A 16,812-nucleotide genomic window follows, 5' to 3' on the forward strand; every position below is an offset into this window, starting at 1 on the left:
AATAATAATGTCAATTCTTGAATCACTAAAAGTTTAACGATTTTTATATACACAACGCTAAATCACAATAACATGGATTGCAGACATAATTGAATAATCGGACAACTTGGATGGCTCACCACTTTCATCTCCCATAAATGCCGACATACGTCACATGCAACACAGCAATCGTGGAACGAGTTGAACTTTATCACGTCAAATTGTTGAGTAATCCACGTACTTGTTACGAACTACATCCAGATTTTCCATCAAATGTCGCTTCTTGTAGAATTAATATTAACTTAGTTTTTGAAAGTTCGTCCTCACCTGTTCACATATAGGTTGTTCGATAATTTTTGTCGTTCGATAAAACTTATTGAACAGTATAGTACAAGTATAATATATAGTATAACAGTATAGTATTAAAATAGATAGTCGAAATTCAAGGTCAAGTTTTCCAATATCAAACCACGCGATGTAAGTTATTATTGAAGCTTAAAAATATTGGGTAGGGGCATAAATTCATAGCGTTTTCAAAGTAAAATTCGAACACAATTTTAAAATATTTGTACATATATTTATTCTGTTACATATTCTCCATCTTGATCCAGTACCTTTCGTCATCTTTGAAGCAATTCCATTATCTTGGTTTCCCAGAACTTCGTATTTTTTTCAAAAATGAACTCATCTACGTATTTCTTGCAAACTTCCAAATAACCCCAGGTTTTTTCCCATTAAGAGAATTTTGCAGTCACCGGAATAAGTGGTAATCAGAAGGTGCCAGTCGCGCGAATACGGTGGGTGAAGTAGGACATCCCGATTAAACTGCACCAATTTCTGACACGTCTGAAAGAAGACATGAGGTCTGGTATTATTCTGGTGGAAAACGACGGACACCCTTCCGATTGACCAGTTCCGGTCGTTTTTCATCAATTGCTACCTTCAATCGATCTAATTGTGAACAATATTTATCCGAATTCAACATCTGTTGATCCGAATTGAACATCTGTTGTGCAGCAGGAGCTCGTACTAGAAAATGTCCTTTCAATCCCAAAAATATTATTTATATGTATTTTAAACAATTATTTCTTAAATTAATCATTAAAATCATTACTATTATTAAAACAAATTTTATGAACACAAATATGTTATACACTTAATAATTTTATAATTAATATTTGTAAATTATAGCTTATCCCATAATTTATTTATATTTATTTCTTTAAAAATTATTTTTATTATTTAAAAATATGAAAAATATATTAATTAAATTCATTTAAAAAATAACTAGATATCGATGAAAGTTACTAACACTACACTCCTAATTAATTATTATAAATCATAATTCAACATCACCAAATACGTAACATCATTTTTTTCGGATTCAGGCCAGTTTTTGCACAGATCTGTGGAAGCTCGTTACGTTTTCCTTAGAATCTTTTTCGTTCTACATTCTTATATAGGATCCATTTTTTGTCGCATGTATCCATCCGTTTTAAAAATGAATCGTTTTCCTTCGTTTGAGTAATAAATCAGTTATGGAACATATCCAAGAGCCCCCAAATTACCTTATAACCGTCATATGAGATATGTTTAGTATCTCTGCCATATTCCTTGCTATATGACGTGGATTGCTTTCAATCGGCACTTTGATCTGATCATTAATTCCGATTGTAGACCTACCGAAACGTTCTCGGTCTTCAAAATTAAATTTCCACTTTTGAATCGCGCAAACTACTTGCAAATTCTGCTTGCTTTCAGTAATAGCACCGTTTCCGTAAACGGAACGAATCTTTATTGCTGTTTGAACTCCATGTTTTCCTTTTCGGAAATAAAAAAGTATTCAGTGTCGAAATAGCACTTTATCTTTCTCTATTCTAATCTCTAATTTAAATACGCGTCAAATGTATAAATGTTGGAACATATCGCAAGTAGAAACACTGAAACATAACCTCTCAGATTATATAAGCGTGTCTATTGTTTTATTCATGCCAGAAAAAATGAATGTCGCTGAAAGTAACCTACTGTCAATGTTACAAACTTTTATTCCAACCCAATACTTTTTCATTCTAGAAATTTTAACGATCTATCTTTAACGATATAATTGTTTTGGGTTGTAAAGAAAAGACAGCCGTTATTTTGGAAAAACTTGTTTCAGAAAAACGCTTTTAAAGTTTAAGAATTGGGGTTTGGATCCGCTAAGGAAAATATTACATCTACGTTAATATGTCGAGTTGCGTCTTAATATTTTTTGAAATTGGAAAAACGGTGTTTCTCTTCAAGAGACGAGAAGATGAAGCGATCATGAAAGATAGTAGAGAACACAAAAATATCGAATACGACAGCCACATATTATGCATATATATATACATACACAGTGTCCATATACGAGGCATTTTTAAACATGATAAAATGAGACCTAAAGATTGTATCGATGGTTATAATTGCAAACGCAAAAGTAGAAGTCTTAAAGGGGATAGAAATGTAGGACGACAAAGACAAGAACTGGTTAAATGACGAGCACATCGCTTGCATGGGAATTCATCTGACAATGTTGCCGTCGTCGTCATTGTCGTCGTCATCACCGCCGCAGGGGATACGAATAGTTAGGTGTCAAGTTCTTGTGAATTCTATAGCCTACCTAGAATGAAATGCTTTGCATAATGTGAATCCACAGCAGTATTGTGAGAAAGCAACCTCTCCAATTCCTCTTGGCTTGGATACGATTCAGACTGAAGAGAGAAAGATAGAGAGAGAGAGAGACCAAGGGAATCGTAACAACGCCGGTGCTGTTTTTATCATTGAACCCACGTCAATAAAGAACACTTTGGTTAGACTGAGAGGACTATTGAAATGAAAATACACAAACATTTCATGAATCTATACAGAATAAAGTTAAACTATTCGAAGTGGTAACATAGTAATAAAAAAATATTTTATAATTATTTACAATACTAACGACCTTGTCGATTTTAATGACCGAGAAGTGTTCGAGGAGGTTGAACATGTATTATCTCAACTTTTGATTGAGGATAGTTCACCCGTTGTTTTAAAATTATAGACACTAGAAAACAAGAGAAAAATACAATAATTCGACACGCTACGCTTGTAAATTATTGGGACAAAATATTATATCTCTCTTCCAACTTATACCAAAAATTTAACGATATATCCAGAAAATGTGTGTCCTATAGGACGTGACTTTATCACTGTCAATTACGCGTACTTACGACACTGTCATATCGGGCTAGACGAGTACGACGGGACCAATCCTTCTGTAGGGAAGAATTCGAACCTCGCTCAAGTTCAAAGTCATCATAGTTAAGGTAGTGATGGGTTGGTAAGAGTCGCGACGATCACCAATCCCAATTAAGAATTTAACTTATGTTCTGTCGTTCGATAAAACTTATCGAGCAACCTAGTACTATACTGTTCAGTCAATTTTATCGAACGACAAAACTTATTGAACAACCTAGTATCGACAGGTTGATTTCAAGATGCAGACTGCTTTATTCGATCATTTGATAAGCTTATATACAGGCTGTTATCTTATTGGGATGTTCTGGATGGGTCTTGGGAGGTCGACGCCGAGGAGTTTCACACGATCGAATTCTGAGTAGTTCGTATAGGAAGGACTTCTCAGAGTTCATATCAGGAGGTGTCACACGAGCAATGGCGATAGAACGCCGCACATGCGACGCTCATTAATATTTTCTCGACCTGTTCAAATCGAAAATCACTTTGACACTTGGTATAGACCAAGTATTAGCCAATTTTGTAATTATTCAGAAGTTTAACCTACTCACTAATTTCAATTACTTCTGAATATTCTTGTAGAAGACAAGATTTAGAATAACTTTTTTCTCTGCATAAATATGCGGACTGTCTTAGTTTCCAAGACGTTTATAAAATACTTTTGCTAATACTATATTGTATTTAATTTATATGTACATACGTGGTTGCTGCAGTGCCTGCGAGAATATTTAGCAGTTGTTTGTCTATTGTTTCTATGAATACGACATGTGATATCGCAACAGCTGGCAACAATGATAACCAACTTTGTACAATGAATGGATCAAACGCAAAACAATGTCTAATGCATGGAGTCGCGTTCACGCTGCCCGGCAACGAGACAAAAACTAGCCCTATCTTAACCTGCTTTGTAACTACTGAAACAATATTAATTTTTACGAATTAAATTAATGTAGGGCTGGTTTTTCTCTTCCTGCCGAGTCAAATGTGTGCGACTCTAAACCAACTTAAAAGGCGATAGCGAACTACTTATAACTTCACAGAAACAGTAGGGTAACTGGCGATTACCTAGCTTTGTATATTGGCGTACGCTCTGTCAAAAACATGTGATAATAATAATATGCCTCACTTATGATTATATATACACTCTAAGAAGACAAAGATACATAATAACGTACAATATTGACAAAGAATTAACATTATTTATAATAGAAATGCTATTATATTTTATTTATAATAGAAATGCTATTATATTTTATTTATAATAGAAATGCTATTTCTAAACAACTTACGATTTGTATTGAGATGCATATAGATACGACTTATTACGCGAAGAATATTCAAAGTCGATTTCTTCAAAATCAAAGTCTCAAGTAGTAAATGTATTTTCTACACGTTCAATTGATTTCATCTAGAACCCTTTCTTACTCGGTCGTACCATTAATGAACATTTACTTGGACATCGTGCATGCATTCCAAATAAAAAGCTTTGTACAATTACTCATAAAATAATAGTATTCTTCTATACGAAGGAAGTATGACGAGTACTTGTGACTAGGGAAAGAAATTAATTGTTTTTACTTCTTTTACAGTTTACTAAATGGGGCAATCTTCCAAAGACACGCCCTGCAAATAGCATAACATCCGGTGTCCCCCCAGTGTGGAGCGATATTGGTGCTCCATCAGTGTCTTTATTGGAAAGAGGGCGATACGCCCTCCTCCCGCTATCACCGGCATTATGACGCCTGGCCGGGAAGAAGGGTGGTAGATCACGTTGCACCGGTGCTACTCTTTCCAAGGGGGCGCACTAGGCACGGGGACGAAACGATGGCACATTTTACTGCTCGCCGCCGGCGCAGCCTTTATCTATTATTCTACCCTTGGGAGAGGGACCAACTTTCCTCCTGATGTTGGCGTCAAGAATTTCAGGGAGACGGTCGACTTATTGCCGGCCGCTTTCGCGGCCTCCTTCTGCAACGTTAGACGTTTGCAGAAGCAGGCCACGGTTCCATTCGGTTTCTCTCGTTATCGAGCGCGACTCACACCACATCCGGCAGCAAAAGATCCTCCCTAATAGTCTCGATCAGAACACGCCGCTCACCCGCTCAGACAGGGCACATTTGAAAAGTGTGCTGTGACGCCAGCCGCTTACAGACGCGGCGCAGTTCTGTTAGGCTGCACCGAGGGGCAGCTAGTCGTCCGCCCGCCCAGAGTCATAGTATTTTAGCGGCCTTAAATGTCGAAGGTGGAAAAGGAGAGGGGAGAGCGTTTCATACCGGGCCTGCTAGTGGATTCATCAGTAAGGCATCCTAGCAGGCCCTGCCTTATACTCCGGGACATTGGGAGATCGGTAAGGGACCGTATATATACCGATCGGAGCAGGTACGGGAACTTGCGTGAAACGGTCGGTGGTCAGTTTTCCATCTGGTGGCAAGCGTGGGTAGCTTCGCCACAGTATGTTCTCGTAGAGGCGGAGAACTCGATCGCTCGAAGTCCGGAGATTGAGGAGGAACCGGCCCATGAAGCCGACTACTCTCTCCAAGCGCCTGGCCAGGCATCGGACATAACCTTTAAAACGTCAGTGGCTGTCAAATATCAGTCAGATGTATTATCTGACACTCCTTTCCGACATTGGCCTCAACCATTCGAATCAGGGGAGTTGGGGCCAAGGGGCGTGTGTCGTCACTTTCAAACCGATCGTTATAGGCATCTCCTTCGTCCATTGATCGGTTCTCCTCCATTGGTTCCCGATGGCTAGTACTAAGGTGTCGTCAACGGAACACGTTAGACTAACGCCGTCAGGGAGGCCTTTCTCAGCACGCAGAACGGTGTCGTATCCAAGGTTCCATAACAGGGATCCTAACACGAACCCTTACGGAACTCCGAAGTACACCTCTCTCCGTTTCATTCCTTACCGGTCGGGGCATTGTATCCACCTGTCACAGAGGTAGTCCTCGACCACTGCCCTTATATAGGGCCCCCTACGGAAGGGTATTAAAGGCATTGACCATGTCCAAAGACACCGTAAATGCGGTCTTACACCCCATCTCGGAAGACATTCGAGACCTAGAAGGACCGGATACGATGAATCACGTCGATGGTCAACCGTCCCTCCCGGGATTCAAACTGGCACTCTGCCAGATCGGGCCCAACCTGTGGCAGATAACCGATGCGAGCCACTAGCACTCTTTTGAACAGTTTGCCCGCATCGTCGAAAAGATAAATGGACCGTTACATGGACGGAGAATCCACGGGCCTACCTAAATGCCAGAGGATGACCATTCTAGTTATCTTCCAGATGAAGGGCAATCGTCCGGCCTCCAGGTAGCGATCGATCCTATGAAATAATCTATGAAAATGATTCCTTGTGAATCACAAGATCAGCTGTCGGAGACCGTCTCCAAGAACACCCTGAGCCAAGACCCAGATTCGGTCCGGCATCGTTATGACCCGGGGCGGTGTTTTTCACCTGAGCTTTCGGATGAGTGCAGCCAACTCTTTCTCGATGATTTCGAACTCGGCAGACCAGGTGTTCAGATACAGTGGACGAACGAATGAGCTGGTGCGTTGTCATGATGAAACATCACATGTTTATTCGTCAAATGAGGTCGTTTTCTTTTCAAATCAACGACAAATCGACATAGTACTGCCTCGTGATTGTCCTTCCCTTTTTCGAATAATCTATAAAAATGATTCCTTGTGAATCCTAAGAAACAGTGGTCATGACCTTTCCAACTGTTGATGGAACTGTTTTCGCCTTTTTCGGAGCAGATTCACCAGGGTAAAGACCATTATTTTGACTGTTCTCTAATTTCTGAAGTGTAGTTGTGTATCCATATTTCGTCAACAGTCAGGAAACGCCGCAGAAACTCTTTCGAATTGCGCTTAAACATGTTCGAATAGTGCTCTGAAGTTATCATGCGGTTCCGTTTTTGTACCATTGTGAGTAAACACGGTACCTATCTCACCGATAGCTTTCTCATGCCTAATTTTTCATGTAGGATATTCTGTACGCGTTCAATTAATATGTTTACTATCTCTCTGATCTTCATTCGATTGTCTGCTAATAAGATATGGATTTTGTTGACCATATACTCTGCAGTTACCTAAATCGGACAGCCTGGGGGCTCTTTATACGAAACAAATATTCGGCCACGTGTGGATTCATTGAACCAATATGTGATGATAGTCATCGAAGGTGAATGACCCTTATAAATAGTGTCTAACTTCACTTTGATTTTCTCGCACGTCTTTCCAAAGACAAACTTGTTCAGTTTAAACAACTACCAAAACAAAACTACTCCATAAATCTGTTTAAAATTTTGACAGACATCGTTCGAAAGATAGGATTAAACGATAGTACAGGAACTTTGGATCAGTGGCGCCCTCAGCCGTTAAAAATTGGTACTTATTATGTAGCCCTCGTATAGTAATTTAGCGATCGAGATGATTATCCATCGGTGGTAAGAGATACGTACGAAACTATTGAAATTGCTTCCTCCATTTTAACCCGTGCTCCTCTATATAATAAGTTTGATTGTTTTAATACGATTTGAGTAATATAGTTTCAGGTTGTATTAAAGCTACTGATTGAAACCTATACTGTTACAGAAAGATATCCATACTATATTCTTAGCCATTTTTTTCGTTAGTGCTTGTAATATTTTCTTTTGTTTCTCAATCGTAGACATCGTTTCCGGTATCTTCGAGGTATGCAGTTACTGTCGCTGCATTTATTTGACGTGTGAAGCCTAATTTTTTTCAGAATAGTTCGACGTGTGGTTGAGAAGATTATGCGCTGACACATAGTGGAACAGGTTAACCTTTGCCACGTGGTGTCGAATAATTTATTCGACGATCAATAAACTCAGAAAGAAAATAATATATACGCGACAAACGCCGGACACTTCATTACACTTTCAGGATAAAACGTTTAATTTTTAATTTTTTGTATACAACTCAAAACTCTGTCTGTTGCTTGCTAATTATGCGACTCGTCTCTAACACTTTTTTTTTCTCTCTCTACGCGGTGACTTTATTCTTTTGTCCCTTCTCACTGACTATGCCATAAAACAAAAAATATTCTTAGCCTATACTCAAACCTAGTTACCGGCGTGATGTCGGTAACTAAAGTATTACCACTACAGACGTTAATAGTTACTAGAAATACATTGATATTTATACTTACCACGTAGGTATGTGCTTTATGGCCATCGATGTTGATCCATTGTAAGAAAGCATTATGTTACACAAATCGTAAATTATATCTTTCTTATTTTTGGAAAGAGAAACATAATTCCAGATCAAGCTTTTACAATTAGTCATCATTTGATTTATTTTCTAGACACGAACGGAGAAATATTGAAATGTCATCAGCTAAAAAACATATTAAACAAACATATTTTAGTGTAAATGAGAAAAATATTGTTTTGAATGTTTTTAAAGGACAAGTGAGAATTGATCCAAATAAGAACCTGAGCACTAGTAAAAATATTACGGGATTTCCCAAAACGTAAAAATTAAATGACATTACATTGTAGACTTTGCAATATTTTTATTACGATGTAGATCAATCTATAGGAATAAAATAGAATATAATGTGTCAGGAGAGGTATCGTCTTCGAAGAGATTCAAGAATCGACCAAAAATTGAGGATAAAGTAGAAGACTTTGATAAAGAGACAATAAGACGAGTAGTTCGTCAATTTTTCCATCGAGGTGAACTACCCACTATTGATAAAATATTGGAAACTGTCAATGCTGATTCTTCTTTACCCGACTTCAAAAAGAGCTCATTTTATAAATGATTAAAAGCATTAAAATTTAAATTTTGTCAACGAAGGCGTGACAGCTGTTTAACCGAAAGAGAAGATATTCATGCTTTATGGCGGAGAAATCACTTTGAGAAAAATCAGAGAATATAGGATTTTTAACCATCCCATTTATTACTCGGACGAGACCTGGTTAAATGTAGGTCACACAAGAAATAGAGAGTGGCGAGATACAAGTGTCACATCATCTCGAGCTGCCTTTGCAAGCGGTTTTACCATCGAATCCAAAAATCCGAGTAGTAAAGGAAAGCGATTAATTATTACGCATATTGGCAACGAAAATGGCTCGGTGAATGGTGCTTTGTGGACTTTTGAATAAAAAGAAACTGTGAATTATCACGAAGAAATGGATTCCACATACTTTGAAAAATATGTTTCCAAGGTTATGGATAAAACTGAAAAGTGCTGTTATTATGATGAAAATGAATCATACTACTCGCAAAATCCCGAACATTCATTGGAAAAAAGTGAGATACAATGGTTGAAACGTAGAAATATTACGTACACAGAAGACACACTAAAAATAGAATTGATGAAAATTGTTAAACAACATTACATTTTACATCGTCTCTCACAGTGTCTTTGAGGATGGAATTTTGCTAATTACTTAATATTTGTGTCTTTGAAACGACACACTTCTTTCGTATTGTACGTACCACTTCTGAATTTCCCAAACACGTTCACCTTTGAATAAATTAGTATCTAGATGCATTTTTCTTGAAAAAACCTTGTCAATCTATTGGTAATACTCTCACGAAGGTATTTTGTTTACGTGTATTTATCAGGTCCATTCGTGTCTTGGTTGCTCTACAGGATACAACTCCCATAGGCATGAGATTGAGATGCACTTTACTAGTGCATCCGTACAGTGCACGAACTACCAATACCATATCATGCTACAAGATTCATCTATCTACACTGCTTCGTTCGAAACCTTCCTAATCCCCTATCGTCTATACAAGATGGTACGCAAATTAATTAATCGCAACTCAAACAGCAAGTTGAAACTCCACCCAATATAGAACCACTATCAGGATGACTCAACCTCACCAGCCCATTCGGGATTCTAATTGTTCACGTTATTTGTAGTGTTTTTCTTAGACATTTAATTGAATTTACAACACACGTAGACAGTCTTAAATTTTAATCTTCGAAATCTGTAGTACCGATACATATATAATGTGGAATTTACCCGTTAACATTTGTAAACATTTCCAATGTTCGTACGCAGAATAAAACAAAATATCTACGTTTCACCAATTTTTTTTAGTTTAAAAATTGTTGCAAGTTAAGTCTATAGTTCGCGTCATGTCTATAGTTCGTCAACTTCATAATACTCGGACTCAATGATTACACAGAACATTTTTTCTAACCTTCATTTTTATTTTCTTGTAATTTAAATTATTTGATTTACAATTAAATTACTTGTACAATGAACGGCACAAATAAAGAAACTATTTTTTTCGAACGATCGCTTCTTTAAAATATATAATAAATATAGGATAATAACGGGATTAATAAAATAAGTTAGAAAAAGTAATTCTTCTTTATTACAAGTTCATTCTGAATCACTGTTTGAACTACTATTACTACGGCCACCATCACCACTACCAACCGTATAATGTTGGATTCCTTTAAAAAAGATGGAATCATTAGAATGAATCGAGCAACTTGAGGGAAATTAAACGATTCGAATTGAGCCAAGTGGTTCGAAAGAAGACGTGCAGTGTAAATTCCGAACGTTCTTTCAAACCATTCGAAGAGCCCTCTATAACTGAGTAAGAATCGTTCCTGGAGCCGAAGAAAATAAACCAATAGCTGCAGACCATTTAACCGATCACGCAAGCATTAATGTAAACATTGGTATCTCACCTCTTTCGATGGACTGTAGATATTTACCCTCTTTGTCCCATTGAGCGTCATCGCGTTACGACTGATGCGAGCAAACGATTCCCCTTTTCATTATGAATTTTTAGCTTTTAAGATGGTAGCTAATTTCTAGCGTCGTCAATAATATTTACTTACGGTCCGCAGTTCACGACCTGAAACGTTTCACCATTGACGCTTCATTTGCTATAAAATCACTCTTGTTGGTGAAGGGAAAGAGTAGAAAGATGACAAAAAGTTGAGTAAAAGTTAGCATGGATACGAAACAGGTATCGTGCGTGACAGACAAGATGATATGCGGGATGGCATAGAGGCAAGAGCGATTCCTCGATCGCTCCACCTATTCCCCATTTCAGAACTCGTAACCATTACGTTTTGGCTCCTGGCAGTCACTATTGACATAGTAGTGGATTGACCTGTATTTATAGGGGTTTCGTTCGATTGCTTATTGCCGATACACAAAACAGCGAATACAGGAATCCTACTACAGTTTCTTATGCGATTATTCTCTTTATACTTTTATTTATTTATATATTTAGTGAAAGTTTTAGTAACTTTTCCCTAAATCGACTTGTTTTTCCTTTTTTTTTTTTTTAACTAAATACTGTATTTTAGCATTAAAAGGAAAAATAGGTCGTCGGAGCTTGAGAAACTAATATGTTTTTGCTCGTTTTTGGTAAAAATCATAAAATTTATAAAAACTGCAAAATGAATAATTTTTATTTGAACAATAATTGCCACTTGGCCTTAATTTTCGAAATAGAAGTAAAAATTTTTCGTGCTAAAAGACGACAGTTAGCGATGCTTAATTTCCGAGGAGAAATTAAATCATTATAATCATAAAATTGAATACCTCTTGAACCCTTGTTAAAAAATGCATTAGATTAACTTTAAATTATGAATACAATACAAATAATTTATAATAAAAGCATTTTTCATATTCCAAAAAAATTCATACAACCACTTTAAATATTTTAAGCAAAAGTTTTAATATTGTATCGTGTTATATGTAATTACATTTTTAATTTGTTCTATTTTTTTAATATGTCAAATATTTGATAAACCTCGTTTACCAATTTTAGATACTGCTGAAAACTTATTTATTTGTATTTTATTCCGAAAGATTTATTTTTTCTTGTGCATTTCGAAAACTTTATTAAATAGTATATCCCGAAAAATATCTAAAGAATTAATTTTTTACTAATAACTATTTCGTTCAATCGTACGAAGCGAAGATACTCACTTGTGGCAGATGTTTCTACAAGTTTGGCGACCACTGTTTTACACTATTTAGAAACAGACTCGTTAAACAATCGTATCAGCTCATACAGCAACTGTACATTGAAGAATGTACAGTTCTTCAATGTATGCTTGAAGAAGTAGTAAAATCGAAGAATGTTTGAATACGAACGCAGCATGACTGTATTGGTCACCGAAACTATTAATAAGTCGGTTTTGATGAAATTTCATTTTCAATGCATAACGTCTGGATGCACTTTACCGAGACCGGCGAGTATCTACGGGAAATGATCGATTCGCACCTCGAGGGTTACATGATGAACACCGGGCGATAATTTATCTGGTTCGCCTCCGATTCCTTGGAGTAGAGCGGCATTATTAGTCACGACAAAGACCGCCAGCAACAATAACTCAACTCGCGCCTTCTTATATTTATAATAATTACACCTCGCGTCTCGATACACGTTTCTCTCTGCCGATATTAAGTAGACGACCTCTCAAGAAGCTGTTGCCTTGCCATTTTGCTTCTCTTCGAATCGTAGCTGCGGCTACACCCATCAGCGCGTTATCTCTTATCGTTAATAAATTTTCTCGTCTTCTCCCTTATGCGACGAGTTATCGGTGGACATAACGAAGGGGAGCGACGAGGAACGCACCGTTCGATAAGCTACACCTCGTTCCTCGAAGATCGACGTACTCGGAGAACCTTATTTTTCCTATGGTTTCAATTCGCCCGTCCTTACATTGCTTTTCACGGGGTATGCGCGGCTGGCTTGCCGATAAGCGTTTCGAGCGAGCAAATTCTAACTTCGACTGTAGGAAATGCTGCTAACTATTAGTTAAACGCGAGTTTTCACATTCTGCAACGACGATGGTCGGTACGTGGATATATCGATGTCCTGATATTGGAGGAATTGGTGTTAGTTCGTGGTACCGATTAAACATGCCTGAATGTTTCCTCGAGTCATTAACGAAGGGGATATCACGAATGTCCGGTAAGAATTCTACGTTGTTGGAATTTATGTTATGCGTAGAAATGCGAGGTTTTTGCACAGAGATACTAGAATGGCAGATTTCTCGTTCAAATAGACGAAAACGTGACCTGCATCTGCAATCGTCATTCTAAGTTTAAAATTCTCGGTACGGCCGGTGCAAGGTCGACGTAGATCGCATAGAGGGTTCTTGTATCAAGTGAGCGTTTGTGCGGCTTATAGACGCAAATGCATGCATACTAAACTCACCATAAGATTGGGATGGATGCTTGTTATGTGTACAGTGTGCTCGATGTCATTTGAAACCAACGCGCGGGGCACTGAATTTTTTCGAAGCGCTTCATCGTTGCACCAAGGTAAAAATGTTCAATAATTTCATCGCCAGATTTGTTTCGTACGTCAAGTTATTTTCAAACAAAATCATGCACGAGGAGAGAGTAGACCTTATTGCCTCAATTTTTAGTTAATCTTTCTTTTAGGTAATTCGAATACGATTCTTTCAACTACCATAGCCCAACGAGCAGTTCACTATGTACATATTCCTATAATAATTTTAATATTAGTTTCGTTCAATGACCAAAATGATTTATCGTGCGGTCAAATATCGCAAATTAAAAACTACATCTATATTAAGGGGCTTGTATTGTACGAAAAATATGACTTCTTTAAAATAGGTAAAAATACAAAAATACGTCCAAAATAATAAATGGAATTAATATTTAGCGATTACCTACATTAAGTACTAGAAGTACACAATTCATAAACTCAGAATTTATACTCGATGAAAACCACTTCTTTCGCTTATTTCTTACAAAAATTTTTCCATTTTTCGAATTGGCATTTATTTCTCACATATTCTAAAAAGTGGACACTCTGCTAGACGTTTTCATTTATGACAAACAATTTAATATTCTTATGTTCGAACTAATCAAACATCGTTTATCTTAAAGAACAATAAAATATCGTATATATTATTATATGAATTAGTTCAAGGCAAATTATATTGCGATCATGTGAGAACTTGCACACGCATTCATTCCCTTTCATTCTAATCCTTAACCTTTCTCACTCTATGCATCTGGTCACGTTCATCAAAAATTCCTCAATCTGGCGCCATTTCAATTGCTCATCTTTCGCACCTTAGCTCGGGCACCTCGTTGTTTCGTTCAAACGCTCTTCTTTCACGCCTCGAAAATACTTCTACTCGCTCGTCCATCCTAAATACTTCACATTTTCTCTGGATCACACACAAGGCCATTGATTCTCAAGCACTCCCACAGATATCTATGAGGAAATTGATAATCAATATTTACCTGTGTCTTTCCCAAAAGAGAATATTTATGTGTTGCTTAAACACTTGAAATGTGCGTATACATTAAATGTATGTGCAACAACGGATGTCAAGAAAAGTATCGAAGTTTCGACTTCTTTGATCGATATAAACAAAAAAATTCTTCAGAAGTATACATCTTTATGGAACACTGCTGACAAACCAAATACATCGGAGATTATTTAGTACCTTGTTTAGACCAAATTCGATGAAATTCTGTGCTGGATGCATTTGAACTTTTTTTTTTATAAAATAAAGAATGAAAGCAGTAAAGTCTTCTTCGAAGACTTGGATAAAAATATCAACCTTTAACCCATTTGCATCAGAAACGGAATATTCCGCGCACGGTTTCTTGATCGTATCACCGGATGTAGAATAATCTACAGGTGTTGAGTTACACACCGTTCAGAAATATTAGAACACTTATCGAAAATGAATCTAAAACTGTTATAAACTTATCGAAGTACCCGAAGAAATATCCTCTCGTTTGATATTTTATATTGTAAACAAAATAAATAATTATTATGAGTGGACTTTTCGGAATAAAATATTAAGGAGTCGCCTCTGCGATAGAAAAAAAAATTGAAATTATTCTTGCAAGTATACGATTGTTTGAATCCTTAAAAATAATATGAAGAAGATTACATTGAAAAAGTCCTATTATCGACAAAAATAGAACGGTTACGATAAGAAACATTTTTTTCAAAACGATTTTCAACATTGATTGAAACCATTTTCAAAAAACCATGAAATTGTTGTTACACGAGAACAACAACCAACAACCAATTCACCAATTTTACATTCGAACGTGTGTCCTATCATGGCGCCCATTCCACTTTTTGTTTTGTCAAGTAACACGTGTACAAAATATTTTATTGCATTTGAAAGTATTTAAGTTTTAATTAACACTGCTATCATTGTTTCTTTTTTAAATCGCGATACTTATTTCCATTGTACGAAGTGCCTTGAAATGTAAAATTGGAACTCTTTTGAATAAAAATCCAAGTTCCATTTAATAGTAATGTTATGCGGTTTTTTGTCGATGCATGGAGGCGTTTGACGATTTAGGTTCGGTGACTGACCAATACTTCACGAGTCGTTTCTTGAAATCTGTTCGAACGTTACAAGACAAACGTCTTAAATTGGTATAAATACGAGTTAGCAAAATACGGTTTCGCTAAATGAAGAAATATGAATTGTTACTAAAAGCGACGAAGATGCTGCGTTGTCAGAGGAAACGTAGAGTGTTCTCCGTATCGTTGGGCCAAGCTAGACCCATGGCTCATAATTCATGATAAAGTAGCTTGAATTACAGTTCTCTGTACTATCAAGCGTACCGGTGTAATCGTATATTAATGCCCGAACGCAATGTGTACGTATTATCGACTAGTGTAACCTTTGACCTTGCTCCCATTAAACTCTACCGACTCTCTGCGCTTAACTAGTAAGTAGAAAATGCGTTTCTTGCTCCCGCGAAGTAGGAGGTTCTATCGAAGGGAAGATAAGCCGATCGGAGGAACGAGAGATTAAAGAGCAGTGAACGATCTGCATCTTTCCATTGGCGTCAGCCGCAACGAGTTTCCCTACACTATTATTAAATACAGAAAGATGGCTAACCAAGTTACTTGGTAATTATACAGAAACTGCGCGCGTTTTCGCGAGAAAATTTTCATTGGACCGTGGGAATTAAGTCAGCATTATGAAATCTCCATAATAGTCGAAAACACTTCCGTATGCAATTAATTGGCGTAATTATAACAAAAGTATACCGGGAATTGACATGCGTAAACGCTCGAAGTAATTATTGGGTTGTTCGAAAAGTCATTTCGTTTTTTTTTTTTTTTTTTTTTTTTGGTGAAAATGAAACACGATTTTTTTAGAGTGTATAAACATTTCATTAAATTATATATTCTTCGTTTTGGAAAATAAAATAACTTTCCGAACAACCCAATATTTTATTATCAAGATTGATTTGTCGTTTCGTTTGTACAGTGTAGGTAGAAACTTCTATTTTTATTTTAGAAAGCTTTTATATTTATTATTTTACATTACGTCTCGTAAAATAACCAACGTTAAATGAAATTAATATTGTGGAATATTTTAGTCTATCGTTTGTAAGTGTTCTGTATGTCAGTTAATATTCAAAACTTCTGAAATAAATTTCAACAAACCTATCGATGATCTTTTTTCAGTTATTTCTATCATACTTTTATATTTATCTTACATCAGAAATGGACAGAATTTTATTTGAATAATAAATAATGAATAAAATCTCTGTATAACGATTCCTTTGTAGCGTTTAT

The 16,812-nt window shown here is 36.6% G+C and overlaps 1 protein-coding gene across 2 annotated transcripts in view; it reads left to right on the forward strand.

Annotated features, from left to right (window-relative positions):
* Twin (CCR4-NOT transcription complex subunit 6-like twin) overlaps window positions 1-16,812 on the forward strand; it is a 424,494-nt gene that overhangs the window by 294,231 nt on the left and 113,451 nt on the right. The gene's annotated exons all lie outside the window — the stretch shown is intronic.

This window comes from Ptiloglossa arizonensis, chromosome 6 (genome assembly GCF_051014685.1).
Source record: "Ptiloglossa arizonensis isolate GNS036 chromosome 6, iyPtiAriz1_principal, whole genome shotgun sequence".
NCBI lineage: Eukaryota > Metazoa > Arthropoda > Insecta > Hymenoptera > Colletidae > Ptiloglossa > Ptiloglossa arizonensis.